The sequence below is a fragment of the Pan paniscus genome, chromosome 23 (genome assembly GCF_029289425.2).
Source record: "Pan paniscus chromosome 23, NHGRI_mPanPan1-v2.0_pri, whole genome shotgun sequence".
NCBI lineage: Eukaryota > Metazoa > Chordata > Mammalia > Primates > Hominidae > Pan > Pan paniscus.
In genome coordinates this window covers 57,312,611-57,339,510 of record NC_085927.1, presented here as the reverse complement: position 1 = coordinate 57,339,510, position 26,900 = coordinate 57,312,611, and the positions used below count along the sequence as shown (strand labels likewise).

Below are 26,900 nucleotides of genomic sequence, written 5' to 3'. Positions count from 1 at the left end.
GGCAACCTGCTGGCGTCCCCTTTCACGCTGTGGAAGCTTTGTTCTTTCGCTCTTTGCAATTAAATGTTGCTTATTGCTAACTCTTTGGGTCCGCACTGCTTTTTTGAGCTGTAACACCGCGAAGGTTTGCAGCTTCACTCCTGAAGCTTAGCGAGACCACGAGCCCACCGGGAGGGATGAACAACTCCAGATGCGCCGTCTTAAGAGCTGTAACACTCACTGCGAAGGTCTGCAGCTTCACTCCTGAGCCAGCGAGACCACGAACCCACACAGAAGGAAGAAACTCCGAACACGTCCGATCATCAGAGGGAACAAACTCCAGACGCACCACCTTAAGAGCTGTAACACTCACTGCAAGGATCCGTGGCTTCGTTCTTGAAGTCGGTGAGACCAAGAACCCACTAATTCCGGACACAGTTAAGTAGAGGGGCCTCTGGACACAAAGGTGGGGCCTCTGGGGTGGAAAAGGGGAGCTCTTGGGGTCACATATAGTCGGCCCTTGCCCGGGCCCAAGGCAGTGCCTTCCTCCTCGCGTCCTGCCCCAGTGCCCTGCTGCAGACCAGTAACTACCCTTCTTCCAAACATTGGCTGATCAGGAACATCTGGCAGATTAACGAAATGACACAGGAGTGGTGAAATCTCAGAGCAAGTTCCTAGGTGTCAGAGTTCCTAAGCTTTCTCTCCTTAAATGCCCTTTCTGCTGTGCTAGGGGCCTTTACACTCAGAAGTTAAGTCTAAACACTAAGATGTGTTTGTGAACTCTGAACTTCCTCTTCCTGGAACACGTAGGTGTGCATTACAACTTCACTCCAGCAGCCACGCCTTCCTTTGGTTATTCATGTAGCCACCTTATCCTGCACAGGTCTGTGGCAGGCCGTGAGACGGTGACCAGAGAAGCAGTCAGCACTCACGGCCCCTGCTCTTTCAGAGTTTACGCTTGCTTGGAAGCCTCCAGGATGGGGATAAGCGCAAGACATTTATGCTGGATTTCATCCAGGAAGCACTGGTGGAAGGAAGAGAAAGCAGCCCACACAGCAAGGTTCAGGAGAAGATTCCCATGAAGGACAACTGGGGTTCAACCCCATCCAGCAGATGACACGGAGCCGGCCTCGGAGGTGTCCTCACCGTGGGACACTGGCATCTGAGCTACCTCAGGGCGTAGCCGGCCGATGTTCCCAGCCTCCCCCTGGGCACAGACAGCCCAGGCCAAGTGGTCTAGGTAAGCAGCCCAGAAAGGGGACACAGGTGAGGTTGGGACAGCACCTTCCAGGGGGTTAGGTGGACAGCAGGATCAAGAAAACACACAGCAAGCACCATGGTGGGGTGGGGACCGAGGGGTGACAAAGGCTGAGGATGGAATCGCAGATGAGTCTTGAGGCATTTGATATCTAGCATTTCCTTTTGATTCTTTTAAAGTTTTCATCTCTCTGCTTACATTTACATGTCATTTACTTTTTTCATTAGAGCCCATAACAATGACTCACAGATATTTTAAGTTCCTTTTTTGATCATTTTCAAATCTTTGTTATATCTGAGCCTTGTTCTGTGTTTTTCTCTTGCCTTTTAATTTTTTGTTAGAAGCCAGACATGCTGCATCAGGTAATAAAAACGGAGGCAATTAGGCTTTTGGTGTGAGGTTTTATATTAATCTGGCCAGGAGTTAGACTGCGTGTAACGATTGCTGTCGTTGTATATCCCAGGGGCTTTAGTTTTGTGTTTTTCCCCATTTTCTTCGGGTTTTCCTATGAACTTCTTATGTAAGAATCTGTATCTTACAGCTGTCTGGGTTGTTATCCACTGTTACTATCCTGGAACCCTATTGACATGGTGGTAAGGGGAAGATTCTGTAATTTTTTTTTTTTTTTTTTTTTTGAGATGGAGTCCCACTCTGTCGCCAGGCTGGAGTGCAGTGGTGCGATCTTGGCTCAATGCAATCTCCGACTCCCTGGTTCAAGCGATTCTCCTGCCTCAGCCTCATGAGTAGCTGGGACTACAGGCTCATGCCACCATGCCCAGCTAAGTTTTGTATTTTTAGTAGAGACGGGGTTTCACTATCTTGGCCAGGATGGTCTCTATCTCTTGACCTTGTGATCTGCCCATCTCGGTCTCCTAAAGTCCTGGGATTACAGGCATGAGCCACCACGCCCGGCCGAAAGGTGAAGACAGAGAATCATGACCAAGATTGGTTTACCTGAGACTAAAACCGCTGGCGCCTGTAACAGCAGGGCCACTTTAATGCTTTCCCCTTTCTAAAACACTTTTCTCTGATCTTTACGGCAAAGGAAATTTTGGCGGCTTTTTGTCTCTCCTTACATGAGAGATGAAAGCTACAGGGGGCTTGAGCGGGCCAGTCGCTCTTCCTCCAGGTCAGACAAGGGGAAACTGTTGGAAGTCATGGCTTTGTTAAGGAGAATTTTCTGGTCATCTTTCAAAATGGTTCTTTTCCCCTCCCCTTTCTAAAACACTTTTCTCTCATCTTTATGGCAAGAACCTGCTGGGTTTTCAGCAGGTGAAATACATGAGCCTGTTGCAGTCTCCCTAAGACTGGGCCCCAAGAGTTTTTAAGTCTCAGGCTAGTCCACACTCAGCCTCTGGCAATTTGTCAAAATTAGCGTTAAAGTGGCTCTACCAGTTACAGGCATCAGTGGTTTTAGTCTCAGGTAAACTAATCGTGGCTATGATGCTCTGTCTTCACCTTTCTCTACAAACTTCAGAGAGGCTGGTTTGCTCTGTGATCTCAATTATCTGATGGATCTAGGTAAAGTCATTGAGGTTCAGTCTGTTCAGTGTTTTCCCTGATGTGACGAAGAGAGGGGGTGACTTCCGTGCTGTTTCCATATTGGGGCTGAAACAGGAAGTCTCTTATTCCTTCCATTATAGTTTCTCAGTTGTTGTTACTAGAATACAGGAGTGGACTTGAATTTTGTATGTTAATGGAACAGGCTCTGAAGCCAGGCAGTCTGGATTTATACCCCAGCTCCTCCACCTGTTAGCTGTAATACTTCAAGCAACTTAAGTACTACACTTAGGTTCAGTGTTTTCCCTGATGTGACGAAGAGAGGGGGTGACTTCCGTGCTGTTTCCATATTGGGGCTGAAACAGGAAGTCTCTTATTCCTTCCATTATAGTTTCTCAGTTGTTGTTACTAGAATACAGGAGTGGACTTGAATTTTGTATGTTAATGGAACAGGCTCTGAAGCCAGGCAGTCTGGATTTATACCCCAGCTCCTCCACCTGTTAGCTGTAATACTTCAAGCAACTTAAGTACTACACTTAGGTTCAGTGTTCTTCTGTATAAAACAGAAATAATAGTAGTTACTTCATAAGGTTGTTATGAAAGGAGAACAAAGCAGAATGTTTAGAGCACATAGAGCAATGCCTCTGTCTTATTGCACAGAGCAGCCTTGACATAACTAACTCCATCTTAGAAAAGGACTCTATTTTATATTTCATAGGACACTTTGCCAGCAAGGACAAGATGATTTGCTTAATTGAAAAAAAAAAAAAAAAAAAAGACAGACTGCATCCAGCCAGATAAGGAGATAAACAAGCACGCTCCTCCACTATCAGTCCTCACCAGGGGACTCTGTGGTCATAAACAGCTCAAAACTGCGGTCTTAACAGACTCAGTCTTGCTGTCACTCATGATAAGAACCCAGCATTGGCTACCAAAGGCGCTGCCACATCAAAGACTCTTCCTTGCAGGACCAAAGGACTGCCTGGCCCAGACCAGGAGATTCTTTTTGGCTTCGTTGCTCTCCCTGGACTGGTTTGTTAAATCTTTTTTCTATCTCTATTCTCTTGATGTTAAATGTTACTTTTTGTCTCTTTGTGGAATGTTTAATCTATAACATTTATGTATTAAGTATACTATTATGTATGGTTTGCAATATTGACTGACATTGTGGAAGGACACACATGTACGTAGACCTGGTTATCTCTAACCTTGCACTGCTCGTGAGACTTAGCAACCCTTTGATAAATATTATCTACTATTAGTGATGGAGACAGGAGGTAGCCAAGGGTCCCCTGCGAAACCCTGCCTTCAAACTAAAATAGGCTGAAGTTTAAAAAACCAGACAGCCAGTCCTGGATGAAGCCCACCCTTTCCTGACTAATTCCTTTTTTTTTTTTTCTCTCTCTGTCTCTGTTGCCCAGGCTGGAGTGCATTAGTGCAATCTTGGCTTACTGCAACCTCCACCTCCTGGGTTCAAGCAATTCTCCTGCCTCACCCTCCTGAGTAGCTAGGATTACAGGTGTGTGCCACAATGCCTGGCTAATTTTTGTATTTTTAGTAGGGACAGCGTTTCACTATGTTGGCCAGGCTGGTCTTGAACTCCTGACCTGAAGTGATTCGCCCACCTCAGCCTCCAAAAGTGCTGGAATTACAGGCATGAGCCACCGTGCCCGGCCCTGACTGATTCTGTCAGAATAATGCCGACCTGCACACTGGGAGGACGGGGTGAGACCTCAGGAATTCGGTGCCATTTGCAGTGGGCAGGAGCCTGGCCTTTTCTGTTCGTGTGTGGTAACCTGGGATTCAATCTGTGAAATGGGGGCCTGTTAACAGAAACTCCTCTCGATTTGCTGATAATTTTTTCCTTTTTGCCCAAGAAATCCTACTCCTTACCCTTCCATGTGTCCATCAGCCTAATCTTTCCTGGTTGTGTGACAAGAACCCATTTTTTTTTTTCCTACAGCAATAGTATTATGTTATTTTACTATAATTATCCCAAATCTTGCTATCTCTCTTTTGAAACATGTTCATGAAAGATATTGTCTTAGTTTTTGGCTGCTATAACAAAATGCCATAGACTGAGTGGCTTAATAACAAACATTGATTGCTCAAAGTTTCTGGAGGCCAGGAGGCCAAGGTCAAGGTGCTGGCAGGTTCAGTGTATGGTGACAGCCCCTTTCTTGGTTTGCAGACAGCCGTCTTCTTGTATCTTCATATGATGAAGAAAGGGAAACTTGTGTCTCTTTGTCTCCTTATAAGGGCACCAATCCCATTCATGAAGCCTCCACACCTATGACCTAATTACCTCCCAAAGGTCTCATTTCCAAATACCACATTGGGGATTTAGGCTTCTATATATGGATTTTAGGGAAACATAAATACCCCATTCATAGCCAATATCATTCACACATCATAGAATTTACTCATTTAATGTGTAAAATTCAATACTTTTTAGTGTATTTAGCTTTGTACAATCATACAATAATCTGTGCTTTTTTTTTTTTTTTTTTAACATTTTAGTCCCTACTGAAAGGAATTCATATCCATTTGCAGTCAATTCCCATTCTCCCTAACTTCCCCTAGTCCCCAGCAATCACTTAATGTACTCTCTGTGTCTGTAGATTTACCTATTCTGGAAATTTCATGTAAATGGACTCATACAATATATGGTCTCGTGTGACTTGCCTCTTGCATTTAGCGTAATGTTTTCAAGGTTCATCAACATTGTAGCGTGCATCAGTACATCCTTTCTTTTTATTGCCAAGTAGTATTTCATTGTATGCCAAAATTTCCCCATTTGGACATTTGGATTGCTTCCAATTTTTTCTTTTTTTTTTTTTTTTTTTTTTTTTTTATTTGAGACGGAGTCTTGCTCTGTCGCCCAGGCTGGAGTGCAGTGGCGCGATCTCGGCTCACCACAAGCTCCGCCTCCCAGGTTCATGCCATTCTCCTGCCTCAGCCTCCCGAGTAGCTGGGACTACAGGTGCCTGCCACCACGCCCAGCTAATTTTTTGTATTTTTAGTAGAGACAGGATTTCAGCATGTTAGCCAGGATGATCTCGATCTCCTGACCTCTTGATCCGCCTGCCTCAGCCTCCCAAAGTGCTGGGATTACAGGCGTGAGCCGCCGCACCTGGCCATGCCGGGCTATTTTTTTTTTTTTTTTTAATTTTTAGTACAGATGGGGTTTCACCGTGTTAGCCGGGATGGTCTCGATCTTCTGACCTTGTGATCCACCTGCGTCAGCCTTCCAAAGTGCTGGGATTACAGGTGTGAGCCACTGCGCCCGGCCTCCAAGCTTTTTTTGACTATTGTAAATAATGCTGTTAAAAATTTTCTACAAGTTTTTGTGGGAATATATGTTTTCATTTCCCTTGTGTATATACCTAGATGTGATATTGCTGGGCCATATGTACAAGTTTTTGTGCAAGTTTTGTGGGAAGATAGGTTTTCATTTTTCTTGCGTGTGTACCTAGATGTAATATTGCTGGGTTGTATGTTTAACCATCTGAAGAACTACCAGACTGTTTTCCCAATATAGTAATGTTGAGCATCTGTTATTCTGCTAATGGGCCATTTCTGTGTATTCTTGGGAAAACTGTTGATTGAAATCCCTTTCTTGTTTTAAAAATTGAGTTATGTTGTTAAGTTCTAAGTGTTTTCTATATATTTTAGAACAAGTCTCTTATTAGATACATGGTTAGCAAATATCTGATAGGTTGTCTTTTCACTTTCTTAATGGTATTGTTTGAAGTAAGTTTTAAAATTTGATAAAATGTATCTAACTTTTCCTTTTGTTACTTGTGATCTTGATGTAATATTTAAAAAACTATTAAGTAACCAAGATCACAACGATTTAATTCTATGCTTTCTTCTAAGAGTTTTATGGTTTTAGCTTTTACACCTAGGTCTTTGATACATTTTCAGTTGATTTTGGTGTGCAGTAGGAGTCTAACATCATTCTTTTGCATGTAGATGTCAAGTCTCTCAGTACCATTTGTTGAAAATCTTATTTTCCCCATTGATTTTTCTTGGGATTGTTTTCGATAATCAATTGACCACAAATCTGAGTGCTTATGTCTGGACTTTCAATTCTGTTCCTTTGACCTACACATTCATGTTTATGTCAGTATCACAGTCTTGATTACTGTGCTTTGCAGTTAATTTTTAAAATTGGAAAGTGTGAGATCTCCAACTTTGTTGCTTTTTCAAGATTATTTTGGCTATTATGGGTTCCTTGAATTTACATATGAATTTTAAGTTCAGCTTTTAAATTTCTGCAAAAATGCTAGCTAGGATTTTTATGGGGATTGTGTTGAGTGAGCCATTAGATCAATTTGAAGAGTATGACTATCTTAACAATATTGTCTCAATCACGATGTCTTTCCAGTTATTTAGGTTTGCTTTAATTTATGTCATTGATGTTTTATAGTTTTCAGTGTGAAAGTCTTACACTTTGGTTAAATTTGTTCCTATTTTATTCTTTTTGCTACTATTGAAAATAGATTGCTTTCTTTATTTTTGGATTATTCATTACAAATGTATAGAAATGCACTTAATTTTGTGTATTGATCTTGCATCCTGCAATCTTGCTGAGCTGGTTTATTAGTTTTAATAGTTTTATGGTGGATTCTCTAGAGTTTTCTTCATTCAAATTGTGTCATCTGTTCATATATATATATATAGTTTTACTCTTTCTTTTCCGATTTGGATGACTTTTATTTCTTTTTCTGGCCTAATTAGGTATGTAGTATTTCTTCTACCATGTGAAATAGAATTGATTAGAGCAAATGCTTTTTGTGTGTGTGTATCTATTGAGATAATATTGTGACTTTGTTTCTCTTTTTTTAATATGGTGTGTTACAGTGATTGATTTTCAGATATTAAATCAACCTTGCATTCCTGGGATAATCTTACTTGATCTTGTTGTCCGTATATATGTTTTTTTTCACATGGTGCTGGATTAATTTGCTAGCATTGTGTTGAGAATTTCTGCATTTATAGTCATAAGGCTAACTGGTTTTTTAGTATTCTTTTCTTGTAATGTATCGTTTTGGTATCAGGATAGCACTAGCCACATAGGGTAAGTTGAGATGTAGTCCCTGTTCTTCTATATTTTGAAAGAGTTTATGAAGGATTGGCATTAATTCTTCTTAGAATGTTTGGTAGAATTCACCAGTGAAGCCATATGAGCCTGGAATATTTGTTGTGGGGAGGTTTTAATTATGAACCAACGATATCTAAGAGACATGTACAAACCACTCCACCCAACAGCAGTGAAATACACATTCTTTTCAAGAGCATCTGGAAAATTCTCTGATCATATGCTAGGCCATAAAACAAGCTTCCATAAACGTTAAGGAACTGAAATTATACAAAGTATCTCCAATTGGAATAGAATGGAATTAGAAATCAATAACAGCAAGAAATTTTGAAAATTTACAAATATGTAGATGTTAAATGACACACTTTTAAGTAACTGATGTGTCAAGAAGAAATTACAGTTAAATTTGAAAAGCTCTGTGGTAGATACAAATAAAGACACAAATGTACCAAAACTTCTGTGATGCAGATAATGCAGTGCTCAGAGGGAACTTTATAGCTGTATACTCATATATTAAAAAAGAAGACACATTTCAAACCGAGGACTTAAAAATTCAATTAAATAAAATGGATTCTTTTAAGAAGATTAACAAAATCAACAAAAATTATGAGCAAGAAAGTATAGAGAAGGCTCAAGTTACTGAAATCAGGAATAAAGGAACATTGCTATTGACCTTATGGGAAAAAGGGGGATTATTGGGGAATACCATGAACAAGTGTGTGCTAACAAATTTGATGACTTAGATGAAATGGACAAATGTCTAAAAAAACATAAACTGTTGAAACTGACTCAAAAATAGAAAATATGAATATACTTACAGAAAGTAAAATAATAGAATTAGCATTAAAAAATACAAAGAAAAGCCTAGGCACAGATGACTTCTCTGTGAATTCTACCAAAAAATTTAAAGAAGTAATACCAATGCATCACAAACTCTTTCAGAAAATGCAAGAGGAAGGAATACAGTCTAATGCCTTCTATTAGGCCAGTATTACCCTGACTTCAAAACCAGAGAAAGACATAAAAAAAAAAAAACGAGACTAATGTAGCTTGTAAATACAGACACAGAAATCTTAACAAAATGTCAGGAAACCAAACTCAGCAATAGATAAAGAGGAATAGAGATCATGACCAAGTGGGATTTTTTTTCCCAGGAATTTCAGAAAATCAATTAATGTAACACAAGATGTCAACAGAATAAAAGATAGCAAGCAAAACCCATACGATCATCTTGACACATAAAAAGCATTTGACAAAAATTCAACACCTTTGCATTAAAAAAACCCCTTAACAAAGTAGGATGAGAAGGTCAATTCTTCAACCTCTTAAAAAGCATCTGTGAAAAAATCCATCGCTAACACCGTAATGGTGAAAGATAAAATGCTTTTCTCCTCAGTTCAGAAACAAGACAAGGATGTCTGCTCTCACTGCCTCTATTCAACATTGTACTGGAAGTTCTTTCCAGGGCAGTTAGTAATTTAAATAAATAAATGGCATCTAGATTGTAAGTAAAGAATTAAAACTATCTAATTTGCAGATACCTTGACCTTGTACACAGAAAACCATAAGATTTAACCAAAACACTGTTAACCTAATAAGTGTGTTCACCAAGGTTATAAGAGGTAAAATCAATAACATTCCAAAAAGGAAACTATGAAAAATAATTCCATTAAAAATACCATGGAAAAAAAATACTCAGAAATAATTTTAACAAAATAAGCACAAAGCATACTATGAAAATTACAAAACATTTTGAATAATTAAAGATCTAAATAACTGGAAAGACATCCATGTTCATGGGTAGAAAGCATTAATATTGTTAAGATGGCTACACTCCCCAAATTGTTCTGCATTTTCAACACAATCTCCATAATAATCCCAGCAGGCTTTTTTACAGCTATAGACAAGCTGATCCGGAAATCTATATGTAAAATCAAGGGACTTGGGGTGGCCAAAACAGTCTTGATAAAAGAACAACTCCAGCCTCAGCAACATAGGAAGACTCTGTCTCTTTAAAAAAAAAAAAAAAAAAAAAAATGCCAGGCATGGTGGCACATACCTGTGGTCCCAACTACCTGTGAGGCTGAGGTGGGAGGATTACTTGAGCTTGGGAGATTGAGGCTGCAGTGAGCTGTGAACACACCACTGGACTCCAGCCTGGACAGCAGAGTGAGATCCTGTCTCAAAACAAAGAGGACGACAAAGTTGAATAACTCACACCTTCCAGTTTCAAAACTTACTACAAAGTTACTATAATTCAGACAGGGTGTTACTGGCATAAGGATAGATAGGCATCAGTAGACTAGAACTGAGAGTCCAGAAATAACCCCATATATATGGTTAATTGATTTCTGAAGAGGGTGCCAAGACAATTCAGTGGGAGAAAGAATAGTCTTTTTCAACAAATGGTGCTGAGACAATTGTGTATCCACATGCAAAAAAATGAAGTTAGACCCCTATCTCACAACATATACAAAAATTAACTCAAAATGTAGCACATAAAAAATTAGCTCTTAAACATAATAGCTAAAACTATAACACTCTTAGTGAAAAATAGGCATACATCTTCATGATATTCAATTAGGCAATTATTTCTTAGATATTACATCAAAAACATAAGCAACAAAATAAAAATAGGTTAATTGGCCATCATCAAAATTACAAACTTGTGTGCTCCAAAGGACACCATCAAGAAAATTGAGGCTGGGTGTGGTGGCTCACTCCCAGCACTTTGGGAGGCTGAGGTAAGAGCATCACTTGAGGCCAGGAGTTTGAGATCAGCCTGGACAACATAGTGAGATCCTGTTTCTACAAAAAATTTAAAAATCAGCCAGGCATGGTAGTGCAGACCCGTATTTCTAGCTACTCAGGAGACTGAGGTGGGAGGCCGTTTGAGTCCAAGAATTCAAGGCTGCGGTGAGCAATGATTGCACCACTGTACTCCAGCCTGGGCAACAGAGTGAGACCCTGTCCCAAAAAGAAAAGAAAAAAAAAAGGAAATTTAAAAGAAAATTAAACTGGCTCATACCTGTAATCCTAGCACTTTGGGAGGCCGAGGTTGGCAGATTGCCTGAGCTCAGGAGTTCGAGACCAGCCTGGACAATGCGGTGAAACCCCATCTCTACTAAAATACAAAAAATTGGCCGGGCGTGGGAGCGTGCGCCTGTAGTCCCAGCTACTCGGGGGGCTGAGGCAGGAGAATTGCTTGAACCTAGGAGGCGGAGGTTGCAGTGAGCCAAGATCACGCCACTGCACTCCAGCCTGGGTGACAGAGCAAGACTGTCTCCAAATAAAAAAAAAGAAAAACAACTAAAAGACAATCCATAGAATGAAAGACAATGTTTGTAAATCGTATATCAAATAAGGGACTTGTATCCAGGATATATAAAGAACTCTTGCAACTCAGTAATAAACAGACAATGTCCCAGTTAAAAATGGACGAGGATTCTGTAATTACAGACATTGTTCCCCAAGAGGATAAACAAATGGTCATTCAGTGCACAGAAAGCTGCCCAGCATCTGCAGCCATCAGATAAATGCAAATCAAAATCACAATGAGTTACCTCTTCAAACCCACTAGGATGGCTATAGTAGAAAAAACAATTACAAGTGTTGGAGGCAATGTGGAAGGATTAGAACCTGTGTACACTGCTGGAAGGATTACAAAATGGAGCAGGAGACAATGTGGAAGGATTCTAACCCTTGCACATGGCTGGTAGGATTATAAAATGGAGCGGCTTCTTTGGAAAACAGTCATGCATTTTCTCAGAGTATAAACATGGAATTGTTCCATGACCCAGAAATGCACTCCCAAGTATATTCCCAGGAGCCACAAAAATGCATGTTCAGAAAACAACTTGTACACAAATGTTCATAACATCATTATTCATAATAGCCACAAAAGGAGAAACAACTCACACGTAAAAAGAATGTGTTATATTCCCACAATGGAATTTTATTTGTTAATACAGAGGGATGAAGTATTGTAGGCTGCAGGTGGATAAATGTTATAAACATTATGCTAAGTGGAAGAAGTAAGACACAAAAGGCCAAGAGTTCTATGATTTCATTTAAATAAAATGTCCAGAATAGGCAAATCCGTAGACACAGAAAGTAGATGAGTTGCTGCCAGTGGCAGGTGGAAGGGAGGAATGCAGAGAGGAGGCACATGGGAGCTGGCTTCCTGCTCGCCATGATGAAAATGTTCTCAGGTTGATTGTGGTGATGGCTGCACAACTCTGAATATTCTAAAACCCCTGAATTGTTCACTTTACCAAAGGGAATTGTGTATACTACGTAAGTTATTTCTCCAGGAAGTCTCCATAAAGGTGTTATGTATTTAAAAAAAATATATATGGTTCCCAAGTTATGAAGACTTTTGGCCCTTCCTTCCCCACATTTGTATTTCCTTAATTTTTCTTTCTTCCTTTTCTGCTTGTCAAAGACCTAATACAGATAGAATAGAAGCAGTGAACAGCAGCCTCCTCGCCTGGTTGCCAACGTTAATGAAATGGCTTCTGGAGTTTGCTGACGGGTTCTGAAAGTCTTGATCACATCAAAAAAGTTACTTTCTATTCTTTGCTAAGCATTTTTTATCCTGAATGGGTATTGGGTTTTATCGAATGCCATTTTGTATCTATTTAGGAGATATGTGTTCCTTTATATTCTGTTACTTTTGTGTATCACAATAATAGATTTTTCTGATGTTGAACTGTTTTAGAATTCCTGTGTAAAACCCTATTTGGTAATGATCTCCAATGCTGGATACGAGTTGTTGGTATCTTTTTTTTTTGTATATCTGTATATATTTTTATGCAAGATTACAGCACGATTTTCTTTTCTTCCACTATCTTGTCCACTTTAGATGTCTAAGCTGGATAGACTTCCTTCCTTTAAAAAATGTCTTTAAAAATTTTCATCCAGTAAAATTTACTCTTATTGTCTAGAACTATGAGTCTCGGCAGATGGATAGTCATTTAAACATTACAGTAAAGATATCTTTACAGAAGGGTTGCAGCATCTCCCAGATTCCTTTATGCTGTCTTTTGTGATCATCTCCCTCCCTGCACAGGTCAGAACGATCTGTTCTCTATCCTAACAGCTGTGTTTTTTCAGGCGTCAGACACATTGAATGGCACTCTCTGTAGCCTCTTGCATCAGGCATCTTGTACTTAGCATAATGGATTTGAGAGTCACATTTGTGTGACTCAAGAGCCTAACATTTTTTGTGGCTGGGACTATTCCATTGCATGAAGGTTAGCTGACTTAAGTGAGGTGGCTTCTGAAGCTTGCTGCAGGTTCCTGACAGTCTTGAGGGGGTCAGAGAAGTGACCGTTGTGTCTTTACCTGTTCATCTGTTGAAGAGCATTTGGGTTGTTCTCAGCTTGGAGGTGCTATCAAGGCACATGTTCACATTTTTGTGTGACTGCAAGTTAATTCCTTCTGATACCAAGGGAATGGGATTTCTGGGTCCTTTGGTATGTGTACGTCGGGGCTTTATAAGAAACTGCCAACTCCTTTCCCTCGTGACCATGCCGTTTGCATTCCCACAGCAACGCATGGGAGATCCAGCTGCTTCCTCTGCATCCTAAGTGGCACTCGCTATTGCAGGTTTTATTTTTTCTGTTGGTTTAAGTTTCAGTTTCACTCTTAGTTTTTGTGATTTTAGTGGGTGTGGTATTATCTTACTGTGGCTTTAATTTGCTTTTCCCCAATGACCCACAATGTCGCGCACCTTTCCACATGCTTTCACATCCATATATCTTGTCTAGTAAAATGCCTGCTTAATTTTTTGGCCTATTTTTAAATTGGAGCATTGTTTTCTTATTGCTGAGTCCTGATAGTGCTTTATATATTGTAGATATAAGTCTTTCCTGAGATGTGTGAATTGCCAGTATTTTCTCTAAGTCTATGGCTTGTCTTTCCGCCTCCTGTGTCTTGCACAGAGCAAAAGTTTTTCATTTTTGTGGAGTCTTGTTTATTTATTTATTTTTGTTAGGAATTGTGCTCTTGGTGTTCTGTCTAAAAATTCTTTGCCTAATACAAGATCACAGGAGTTTCTCCTCTGATTTCTTTTAGGAATGTTATAGTTTACATTTTACGTTTAAGTCTATGTTCCATTTTTAGTTACTCTTTGCAAAAAGTACAAGGTATCGGCCAAGGTCTCCCTCTGTGCTCCTCTCAGTTCTCTGGCCTATGGATGTCCAATTGCTGAAAACACTATTTTTTCTCCATTGAATTGGCTTTGCACCATTGTCAAAAATCAGTTTACCATATTTCTGTGAGTCGGTTTCTGGACTCTCTCTTCTTTCATTGATTTTACATGTCTATCCCTTTGCCGATACCACATTGTCCTCATTATTGTAGCTTTACAGTAAGTCTTGACATCAGTGTGATTTTACTTTGTTCTTTCTTCCCCCACAATTGATTTGGCTATTCTAGTTCCTTTGCTGTTTCATTGACTAGACCTATTTTATTTACTCATTTATTTATTTATTTTTTGAGACAGAGTCTTGCTCTGTCATGCAGGCTAGAGTGCAGTGGTGTGATCTCGGCTCACTGCAACCTCTGCCTCCAAGGTTCAAGTGAATCTTCCACCTCAGCCTCCCAAGTAGCTAGGACCACAGGTGTGCACCACCACACCCGGCTAATTTTTTTTGTATTTTTAGTAGAGACGGGGTTTCACCATGTTGGCCAGGCTGGTCTCAAACTCCTGACCTCAAGTGATCTGCCCACCTTGGCCTCCCAAAGTGCTGGCATTACAGGCATAAGCCACCACGCCTGGCCTTTCCTTTGCCATTTCATATAAATTCCAAATTCTTATTAATCTTTATTTGTTTGATATATTAATTTCTTATAGACTTAAAAACACTCTCATTGTAATTACGGCTTTGGAAAATTCTCCTGCAAGTTCATGGTTTTCGGTTTCTTTTGGTTTATTTTTGGTTTCCTTTTTTTAGTATGCAAGGTTTGCTTTGAAATCCTATTGAAGCTTTTTGCCTTAAATTATATTCTCTCTGTGTCTTTGCTACATCCCTTCCTATATGTAGTAGTTTTCATATATATATTCCATCTCTTTATTTTCGACTTTTCTGCTTGATTTCTTTTCAGATGTGTTTCTTGTAGTTAGGAATTAGTAACATTTAAAAATCCAATAAAACCTTCTTCAAGGCTGCCATGTCCATCACAAGCCCAGAGTGCCAGGGCCTTGGGGGAAGAAACTGGGAGGGGCTCAGGGCACCCTTGGGACCTTCAGACTCACTGCCCAGGGTGCCTCAAGTCTCTGCTCCACACACTCTGGCACAGTGCTCCTCAGCCTCCCCAGCTGTGGCTCAGCCAGGGCTAAGTGAGGCGTGGGACCCTGCCCCAGAGGGTGCAATTGGTGAGCCCTGTTGCATCCATGTGGGGCTGATTCTGTAGGCACCCAGTGCATGAGCTGTGGAGCCGGGGCTGCCTCTACCCAGATGTCAAAAGATGTTGTAACTGCCCGGTGGGTTCACCTTGCCCGCTGCCTAGACAGAGCCAATTTATGAAGATGGGAAATTGCAATGGAGAAAGAGTAATCGTTGCAGATCCGGCTGTGCGGGAGACCGGAGTTTTATTATTACTCAAATCAGTTTCCCCAAGCATTCGGGGATCAGAGTTTTTAAAGATAATTTGGCAGGTAGGGGCTTGGAAAGTGGGGAGTGCTGATTGGTCAGGTTGGAGATGGAATCACAGGGGCTTGAAGTGAATTTTTCTTGCTGTTTTCTGTTCCCGGGTGTGATGGCAGAAATGATTGGGCCACATTACTGGTCTGGGTGATGTCAGCTGATCCATCCAGTGCAAGGTCTGCAAAATATCTAAAGCACTGATCTTAGGTTTTACAATAGTGATGTTATCCCCAGGAGCAATTTGGGGAGGTTCAGACTCTTGGAGCCAGAGGCTGCATGATCCCTAAACTGTAATTTCTAATTTTGTAGCTAATTTGTTAGTCCTGCAAAGGCAGCAGGGTCCCCAGGCAAGAAGGGGGTCTTTTTGGGAAAGGGTTATATCAGTTTTGTTTCAGAGTCAAACCATGAACCGAATTCCTTCCCAAAGTTAGTTCAGCCTATGTCCAGGAATGAACAAGGACAGCTTAAAGGTTGGAAGCAAGAATGGGGTAGGTTAGGTGTTGATTTCTTTCACTGTCATTATTTCCTCAGTTATAATTTTGCAAAGGTGGTTTCAAAGTGTCGGATAGCTGTGGGGTCCAGGCTCAGACCTGCTGCAAGGCTGGGGTCACCCAAGAGAGCCCCCACAAGGGCAATTCCCAGCAAAGCTGTGGGGTGAGGCTGTCAGGAGCCTTGGATGCCCAAACCTCACCCCCGTGTGTCCAGAAGGTGGGGCATGAAATCAAAGATGACTGTCAAGATTGAATATTTGTCTTGTTGGGTGTTAGACTTACTTAAGGCCTGTTATCTCTGTCTTCTTGCCTGTGTGTCCATTTTGTAATAGAATTGTCTGCACTGCGCCCGTCCCACAGTGTGTTTGAAGGCTCATAACTTGTTTGATTTCACAGATTCACAGCTGGAGGAGAATTCGCCTCAGGACAAATCATGCTTTGAGTCTCATCCATATGTTTAGACATGTATCCATATGTTTAGACATATATCCATATGTTTAGATATGTATCCATATGTTTAGACACGTATCTGTATGTTTAGACATGTATCCATATGTTTAGACACATATCCGTATGTTTAGACATGTATCCGTATGTTTAGACATGTATCCGTATGTTTAGACATGTATCCGTATGTTTAGGCATGTATCCATATGTTTAGACATGTATCCATATGTTTAGACATGTATCCATATGTTTAGATATGTATCCATATGTTTGGGCTAAGACTTTAAAGTTGATACTGGAACAAGTTAAGACTTTTTGGGGCTATTGAGATGAAATGAATGTATTTTGTACGTGATAAGAACATGAATTTTGGGAGGACAATAACAGAATGCTATGGTTTGAATGTGTCCCCTCCAAAATTCAACTGTTGTCAATGTAATAGTATTAGGAGGTGGGCCTTTAGGAGATGATGAGGCCATGAGGGCTCCTCCCCACCATGAGTAGGATTAAGGCCCTTAAAAAAAAAAGGCTTCAGGCCGGGCACGGTGGCTCACGCCTATAATCCCAGCACTTTGGGAAGCTGAGGCAGGTGGATCACGAGGTCAGGAGTTCAAGACCAGCCTGACCAACATGGTGAAACTGCGTCTCTACTAAAAATACAAAAATTAGCCAGGCCTGGTGGTGCGTGCCTGTAATCCCAGCTACTCAGGAGGCTGAGGCAGGAGAATTGCTTGAACCTGGGAGACAGAGGTTGCAGTGAGCGCCACTGCACTCTAGCCTGGGTGACAAGAGCAAAACTCCATCTCCAAGAAAAAAAAAAAAGAGGCTTTATGCAGCATTCACCTTCTGTGCTGCAAGGACACAGCATTCCTTCCCTCTGGAAGATGCAGCAACAAGGCGCCGTCTTGGAAGCAGAGAGAAGCCCTCCCAGACACCAAACCTACTAGTGCTTCCATCTTGGATTTCCCAGCCTCCAGAACTGTAAGAAAACAAATTTTTCTTCTTTATGTATTACCAGACTGTGATATCCTGTTATAGTAGCACAAATAGGTAGTGACAAATATTTTTTGCCTTTTATTCCATGATTCTAGTCCTTTTGCACTTATTGTGATTACATCCTTGCTTAGACTTAGGTCCTGCTTACCCATGTTTTTAGCATGTCACCCTTTTCACTTCTCTTTCTTCTTGACTTGCGCTGCATTAACTGTACTTCCTAAATTTCTTTTTTGCTTTATTGGTTTGGAATTTATATGTTGTAATTATACTGTTGTAGTGGTTTTTCTCTACATTTTCAAACATTAAATATTTAACTCTATATACATTTTTCTCATGAAATCCAAGTACTTCAACATAGGTGTCTATTTCTTCACGTCCATTGTCCATGAACTTCTGAAAATCGGAGGTTCTATGTAAATGTGCTAACGAGGAGTTTATTTCCCCATATTTGAAAAGCAAAATATTTGTAAGGCATTCCACATCAATCCAAAACTCTCAACCAATTTCCTAGAGTGTTTCCAAAACAGAAAAATGCCTAGATAAAACTAAAAACAGAGCATATTAGGATATAAAATGTTTAAGTATCAGTTCCAGATCACCAACACTTATTATGGTTGTTAGCAAACCATTGCTTTGCAGGCAGCAATATATCCAGTTTACAAGCTGTTCTGCAAACATTATCTTTGCCACACAGCATGGCAAATAAAAACGAAAGCAGATACACTTTTTAGAAAAACACAGACTGCAATGGACTGAATTTTTGTGACTCTCTAAAATTCATATGTGAACCCCTAATCCCAGTGCCGTGGTTTTGGTAAGTGGGGTCTTTGAGAAGTAACAGGTCATGAGGTGGATGGACGCCCTTGTAAGAAGAGACCAGAGAGTGAGCCAGCTGTCTTTTCCACCATGTGAGGGTGCATAGGGATGTTGATAGTCTGCCACCAGGAAGGGGCCTCACCAGAATCAGACCATGCTGGTACCTTGACCCCAGGCTTCTCAGCCTCTGTAACTGTGGGATATGAGTGTTTGTTGCTTAAGCCGCTCAGCCTATGGCACCTTGTTATAGCAGCCCAATCTAAGACGTAGACTAAAATGATAATAAAACCCAAAGCAAATTCCTGTAATGAAATGGGGCTCTCCAAGTAGAGAAGGGATATTTGTACCTCAAAGTCAGCTGAGAAGGGAGAGGGCTGAAAAGAGGAGGCAGTTTCTGTGTGTCCTGGTGGTGGAGGAGGAGGGGGAGAGGACCTGGGTGAGAGAGAATTGTTTTGGGCATTTGTCAGACTCACAAGGCCTGGGAACGGCTCACCATGGTTTGGTGGCTGCTCTGAGGAGGGGGTCTGACAAATCTTCAGAGGAGCTACTCAATACTCTTGGGTGAAACACTTGCAAGACGCAGTCTTCCTCTTTGTCTTGATGTTTACTTTCATAAATTCATTTACATGAGGTTTTAGGAGACATCGGGCTGTTTCTTTTCTTCCTCCATTTGAAGCTTCTCAACCTATCCCAGGCACATTCAGGGCTAATATTTAACCCAGCACTGGCGTGGCCTCATGGAATAATGCCTCCCTTGGGTCCAGCAACATCCCACATGCACTTCCCCACCCTAAGATTCATGAGCTTTTCAAAATGTTTACATGTGCAATTCTGCCAATATTATTTGGAATAGAACCTGAGACTTCCTCTATATTGTTTTGTTTAAAATGTTGAATTGAGTCTTTAGGACATAGATATAAATGTTTTCCACATAAATAGTTGGACATATTGCATTGAGAACTACTTAAGCTCCATGAAGTTAGCGTATTAAACTCAAGAAGGGGTCTCCTGGGGAAGCATCACGGAAGAAGACTTGCTTCAGGGGATGCTCCTATTTCTGTCTTTTCCTACAGCATGACCTGGACTGCAGCAGAATTTACCAACCACTATACCATCCTGCTATCACCCTTTCTGTTCCTGTTATCTGCAATTCTGTTTTGCTTAAAAACACTTCAAAACTGCTATTATTATTTCAAAAGTCAATATTTAATTACATTCATCAATCTATAAATCATCAATATCTAAGCTTACTCTTACATGTGATATGCTATGAGCCCTCTCTGGGTGTACTTTTCCTCTTGAATCCTTTCACAGTTCTTAGAGCAAGCATCTTTGGTGGTAAGCAAGTTATTTTAGCCCTTGCAAGTTTTTATTTTTTTTCTTGAGTAATTGTTTATATTGGTATAAATTATAGGTTAATAATTATTTTTCCTCAGTCTTTTGAAGGCATTATTTCATTTCTTCTGATCTTTATCATTATGGATAAATCTACTACCCATCTAATTCATGATCCTTTATAGGAATCTGTCTTTTCTGTCTTGTAGCTTTTAACATTTTCTCTTTTTATCTTGCTATTGTGTAGCTTCACTACTGTCTCTACATGTGAGGTTTGTTTGGTTTGTTTGTTTATTCTGTTCTTTACCTCTACTGCAGTTTTGAACTGAGGACTCCTGTTGACATGGTTTGGCTGTGTCCCCACCCAAATCTCATCTTGAATTGTAGCTCCCACAGTTCCCACATGTTGTGGGAGGGACCCAGTGGAAGGTAATTGAATCATGGGGGCAGGTCTATCCCCTGCTATTCTCATGATAGTGAATAAGTCTCATGAGATATGATGGTTTTATAAAGGGGAGTTTCCCTGCACAAGTTTTCTTCTCTTGTCTGCTGCCATGTGAGATGTGCCTTTCACCTTCTGTCATGATTGTGAGGCCTCCCCAGCCATGTAGAACTGTGAGTCCATTAAACCCCTTTCTTCTGTAAATTTCCCAGTCTTGAGTATGTCTTTATCAGCAGCGTGAAAACAGACTAATACACCTGTTTTTCTCTGAATCTGCAAAAAATAAATTACTAGCTTTTCATATAGAGCTTCTCTATTTTCTTCTTGTGAAATTGTTATTTCAGAGATATAGGACCTCCTTGACTATTCTCCACCACTGATCTGCTTGTGAGTGTGTGTGTGTAGATGTGGAGATACACACACCTCAAGCAGCCTAAGAAGCCATCAATAGAAGGAGGAACCATTATTTTCATGCACCACTAAGAAATAAAGGTGCCACAGACAAGGAGTTTAGTAGAAGACCCCTACATAAGGTGAGGACCCCAAAGGGCTGCAGGCTTGCTGTAAGAAGAAATGAGAAATAAACCCACTGTGAGCAAAAGGCAGAAAAAAAACCTCTCACAATCTGTCCTGAGGTTTTAACCTCCAAACTTTACACACTCAGATTTACAGTTTAAATGTAAATCTTAACTATAGATTTTAATGTTAAATGACCTTAGGTCAGTAATACTTCCAAGTGACTGGCAGGGCAAATGAAGATTCTCTTTGGAAGATGTCTCCAGTCTAGACCAAGAGTGGTTGTAAGTCACCTTCAGTTGTAAGGTGTGCTCCAATTTCAGATATATTAAAATGAGAAAATGGAATCAATGAAGTGCAGTGTACATGTGTGCATGCATGCACACATCCATATTTATCTACAGAAGTCAGTTTGTCTCCCTATGCAGTATTCCAGGTGAGTTTCTCAATATTGTCTCCAATTCACTAATTCTCTCTTTAACCCTGTTCTGCCTAAAATGTGTTCCTGTTATCACGTATTTTCTTTGGCTGTATTTTTAATTTCTTAGTTTTCTAATTGTTTATTTTAAAGAAATGTTTTTTGTTATTTCTTATGTGCCTGTTCTATTTTTCTATAGTTTCTTGTGCTTTTAAAAGCACATTCTCCCTCCTTCACCTCTGTTATCTCTTTAAACACCCTAAACATAATTATTTTTGTTGTAGACAAATTGTCCCCATGCAATTAATTTTGTCTGGAGTTATTTCATGTTATGAGTACTGATTTTGTTATTTATCGTTCTGAGCACTGGAACACACTCCTGTGTTGTTGGACAGGGGAGTATTTGGCTTTTCTTTCTGCACTCCATTTTTCTTCTTCTCTGTTTTTCCTTCCTTCTAGAACAGCTTTGCCGTTGTCCCCAGTGACCCTCAGGGCTCCCAGTGCTGCACCAGGTACTACATGGCTCTCCTTTCCTCACAGCATCTCCCATTGCTTTTACCTGGGCTGTCAGCTTCTCAGTGGGTCCCACAGATTCTTCCTTCTCTATGTCTTTTTTCTCACTTATTTTTTCATTTGTTCAACAAATAACTTTGAGCACTTACAATGTACCAGACTCTGTCCCATTTTGTCTCCTTCTTTTAATGATCTGTTTTATGGAAATTGATTATATTCTATAATGTGTTGTTTATACTAGTTTTAATGAGTTCTGTTTTCATTTACAAGGAAGTGAGTGTAATGGTACCTATTTGTCTGAAGAATTCTTCTTGCTCCTCTCACCATAAATGGATTACTGTATTTTCCAGGAATCATCGGCCTTCTATAATAATACTATTCCTCACTTCTGTATAGCACTTTGCAATCCACAAATGTTTCTTATCCATCAACTCAGTTGACCAGTTGTGATATGAAATAGATAGGACATATGTTGGTCCTGTTTTACCAGGGGTACGCCTGCAGCTCAGAGAGGTTAAGTCTCCTCCAGGGCCACCAGCCAGTAAGAAGCAGAGTGGAACCACACCTGAAACCAAATCTCATGATTCAGACACCTGAGTTAGACTCTTCAGATGGGCCTTAGAATATGTTCTGGGCAAGGGTCACATCTTACGTCCTGGTATCAGTCATTGTACCTAGCACACTACTGGGCATGGCATGTATTTGCATAAATTATTTGAAGGCTGTCTGGGAGAAAGCTGATTTTGCACATTTCAGACAGGGGCTGTGGCTGAACTCATTCTGTTGGGACACTGAGTGCCCGGCTGACCCCTGAGGGGCACCAGCCCACAGGACCTGCAGGAAGGTCTGCACCTGCAGAAGTATGTGAGGGAGACCGGGCTGCCTGTGGGCTCCTCATTCTTTAACTAAGGAGGATTTATGACCCAGCCGCAGTGATGGGAATTCAAGACCTCTCAACATGTTCACATTCAAAAAATCAGTAGGTATCGATTCACATTACTGAGTTGACTGAAGGCAGAGGCAGTATTTATTCCGAGTTGTGTTCCTGATGTAATAGTACTTAGATTACAATATTTTCTGTAATTACTTAGAAATGACAATGCATACTGGGTTAGTGATAAATCAGAGGCAATTTAAATAATGTCATCAGGAATCGAGCATAAATTCTGCGGATCTCATCTCAGCCAATGGGCCATTGCTTTGAAGGGTGAACAGTGTCTCTGACAGCCAGCATTGCCCAGGGGAGGTGGGGTGCTGAGGGCCCTAGCTCTGACTCTGGCCTGTGGCGGCCTGTCATCTCATCCCGGCAGCTCTGGGTGCAGCTGGCAAGCTCTGGCTGGAGCCTGCAGTACAGATCATGCCAAGGGTGCAGTGGAGGCAGGACTGCGGGATAGACATGACTCCAGGCAGCAGCAGGTGAGGGAGGAGAGCGCTCAGCCAGGTGATCTGTGACTCATGAAGGTGCAAGCAGCTGAGCCTCCCTGCTGGTGCCCAGGCTCCATTTGTGCCTCTGTTCTGCTCCTTCCCTCACTGCTGCAGGCTCTGAGTAATCTGCACACTTTTGCAGGGTCCTTGGAGTCACCTCTTAAAAGAGTGCCATTTCTTCAAAAGCTATTAGGGCACAGAGGTGCACAAGATTGGTTCTGGAGCCCCGTGGGAATCTTGCTCAGGGGCGATAGTTCCGTTTAGGGCTGAGGTCATGCTGGCTGAGTGGTCTGATTCCAGCTGCTGGAAGCTGGAAGTGGGGTGTGGAAGGAGGCTGTGGTCACTGAGCCCCAATCATGTGACAGGCACTCCACTGGCTGCCCTCTTCATGATGTTGATTGAAATCATCTGCTCACTAATAACAGAAACAAACTTGGGTCCTTGGGTCAGAGTAAAGGAAAAGTAGGAGGCAGTTATGGGGTTTGTGGAGTATCCTACGTGGCGAGGGCAGGAATGTGGATGGGACCTCAGGAAGGGATGGGATCAGAATCAGAAGTGACCAAAGTCTCCATCCATCTCCCTGCTCTTCCTGCACACCAGGTTCTATTCCTCCTTCTACTGAGGTTTTTTGCCTCTGTTCCCCTGTGGCCTCCTGTGGCTCCTGATCCTATAGGTACAAGTCCAGCCTCTGGGAGACATGAACCTGTTCCTGGGCTCAATTCCACATCCTTTGGGAAGGGTGAGCGGCTCACCCAGCACTACTGGAGTAGTGTCAGGTACAAAATGATGACCTTTGTCCCATCAGCGTGGACCAGTTGCCAGCTAAGAGGGTTCATGTCAGTGTGTTATCCTGAGCCTGTGAGGCGGTTTTCTTATGGGTGTTACCAATGAACATCAGAGAGCTGATTGCCATGCCCAAGGCGAGACCAGTAATGCCTCAGCGGGTGTTAACTCATGGCTACTGGGCCCAGGGAACGTGCTGTATCAGCCACGCTCTTCCTCTCCCTGTTATTGCTCTCTGTTCTAGTTGGAGAAAATGGCACAAGCAAAGAGCTAGAGGTAAGCAGGCTGGCACAGAGGGAAGCGTGTTAGGAAGTGTGTTGATGGTGTGCTGGTTGGGTAGGGAGGAGCCCTGGCCCTGCTGGTGGGACTATGAGAGTGAAGATGACAGCGTTCAGCACAGTAATAGGATGGGATGGGGGAGGGGGCGTGGGCACCCTGGAGAGGGAAATAAGGTGGAAAATGAAGACAAGGACCCAGAGCAAGAACACAGCATTCAATAATGAACGAGTGTGTTAGTCCTTTCTCACACTGCTATAAAGAACTATCTGGGACTGGGCAATTTATGAAGAAAAGAAGTTTAATTGACTCACAGTTCTGCAGGCTTAACAGGAAGCATGATTGGGAGGCCTCAGGAAAGTTACAATCATGGTGGAAGGCAAGGGGGAAGCACGAACCTTCTTCACACGGTGGCAGGACAGAGACAGCACATGAGGAGGAAACTGCCACATCCCTTTAAACCATTGGATCTCATGAGAACTCACTACCACCAGAACAGCAAGGGGAACTCCACCCCCATGATCCAAGCCCCTCCCACCAAGTCCCTCCCCCAGCATTAGGGATTACAATTCAACATGAGATTTGGGTGGGGACACAGAGCCAAACCATATCAACAAATAAGAATTTATTTTATTTTTGCACCAAAGAGCCCAGTTTGGTTTCCTTTCTTCATCCCACTAGCGAACACTCTGTGTGGCTTCCCTCATAAATGCCCCCCAGGACTCAGAATTCTCACCCCAAAGGATTTGAGACCGAGTCTGCAAGACACGGATCGTCCAGATGAGTGTTTTCCTCTTTTCTCCGCAGCACTGAGGGGCTGAGAAGCATCTGGAGATCTCATACAACTCTCAATTTCCCACCACAGCCCCGGCCCCCACTCAGCATGACCCAAAAAAGGAGCAAAAAGCAGAAAGCTCAAGGACCCTCAGAATCAAGGTAAATTTTCTTTCTAAATAACTTAAGAATTTTTTTCCCTCTAGTGCTTGAATTTTCTAAGCTGTACTTGATATTTTTAAGACGTTAAAATGACTCTGGTTTTGAATCAACCTCGTTGGTCTTGCAAAGAAAATAACTGTGCTTTGAATGGAGAATAAACAAGTTGGGAAGGGAGAGTGAGGAGATCCTCAGCTCCTTCTGGGACGCAGACCCCACCTCCCCCTGCACACTCCATGCTCAGGTGCATCTGGAGGTGGAAAGACCCGGGGTCAAATGACAGCTCTGCCTCTTGAGACTGTGTGACCTGTGGTGAGTGACCTCGCATTTCTGGGCCTTGGTTTTCTCAATAAAAAAGAGAGATAAATAGGTCTACGTGGAAGAATGCTTGGAATGAAATGGAATAACATATGCAAAATAGCTGTGCACTTCTGAAAGTCCTCTATAAATGTACTCTCCTGATGCATGACACTGATAATTACTGTTGCTAGTTATTCTCTCAACCTACTGTGTGCAAATCCCCTGTGCTTCGTGCCAGAGGAAGGAATTGGGTTGAAATTGTCTACTTGCAAAATGTATAATATTTTTCTTTCAGACTTGTTCTGTCAAACAAAATCACTATTCAGTACCTGGGACATTACAATAATACATTTTAATGAAAGCAATTAATTTGAAATGATTGCTTTGTTGTAAGTAGAATGAAAAAAATCATTATAAATTGGCAAATGGAAGAGAAAAATGTTTTTATATAAGTACTTAGGAGAGACATATTGAGGCCATGAATATTTCTAAAATAAGAGAACATAAAACTTGAATTTGTAAAGTTGTTTTCTTAATTTGGAGGGCTGTTTCAACTTGTTTCCAAATGAAAATAAAAGAACCAAGTTCTGCAGCTTGTGCAAATGTATGGGGAAATCAATGCAGGCTTTTTTCTTCTTCTTCTTCTTTTATTTTTTTATTTTTATTTTTTGAGACAGAGTCTCTGTTACCCAGGCTGAAGTACAGTGATGTGATCTCAGCTCACTGCCACCTCCGCCTCCCAGGTTCAAGCGATTCTCCTGCCTCAACCTCCTGAGTAGCTGGGATTACAGGCATGTGCCACCACGCCCAGCTAATTTTTGCATTTTTAGTAGAGACGGGTTTTTGCCATGTTGGCCAGGCTGGTCTCAAACTCCTGACCTCAGGTGATCCGCCTGCCTCAGCCTCCCAAAGTGCTGGGATTACAGGCATGGCCCACCACGCCCGGCTAATTGTTGTATTTTTAGTAGAGATGGGGTTTCACCATGTTGGCCAGGCTGCTCTCGAACTCCTGACCTCAGGTGATCTACCACCCTTGGCCTCCCAAAGTGCTGGGATTATAGGCATGAACCACTGCGCCCAACCTTCTTCTTCTTTGTTTTTTTTAAAAAAAAAAAAAAACTGTTTTCCAATAGGGTTTAACGACATGAGCTCATTGGGGGCTTCAAGTGTTTATTGTTTGGTTTAGTTTTGCAGAAAGACACAAAGCTGAAGACCAGAGGTGCAACTGAGGGAACACACCCTGTAAGACTGCCTCCCGGACACACCACTGCAGCCAGTGAATTGCACTGTTTAGACTTTGACTTCAGGGTCAGGGTGAGCTGATGAGACTGGCCCCTTGATGAGGTAAGAGGCCACCAAGGAGTGAGAGCAGCTGAGTTTGAGCCCTGCCTCTGCCGTCTGTAACTCTCTCATCTTGAGCAGGTCCAGCCCCAGTGTGGGCCTCAGATCTCCCATCCTTGAGATGAGAGAATTCAAATCTAGCTCCGGCTCTGCAGCCCACGCCCTTCCCCTGCATTGCATGGCATCCGATAGGCTTGAAGAAGGCGTGAATGACATTCAAAGGCCACATCATCTAAGTCGCACTCCTCTCCCATCCCTTCCCTTGTTGTCCTTTACATGATTCCCATTCATCTTTCTTCTCTTGGGCCCAGGGGTGTGCTGGTGAATGTTTAACAGCCACTCCATGAAAAAATAAAATGGTCTTGATTGATGGCA

At 41.7% G+C, this 26,900-nt stretch overlaps 1 long non-coding RNA gene across 1 annotated transcript; it reads left to right on the top strand.

The window, feature by feature from the left end:
* On the top strand, positions 1 to 26,900 carry LOC100970639 (uncharacterized). Its single transcript, XR_004668613.4, has 3 exons — positions 1 to 1,219; positions 24,759 to 24,887; positions 26,371 to 26,900. It is a non-coding gene; the product is annotated as an uncharacterized LOC100970639 (long non-coding RNA).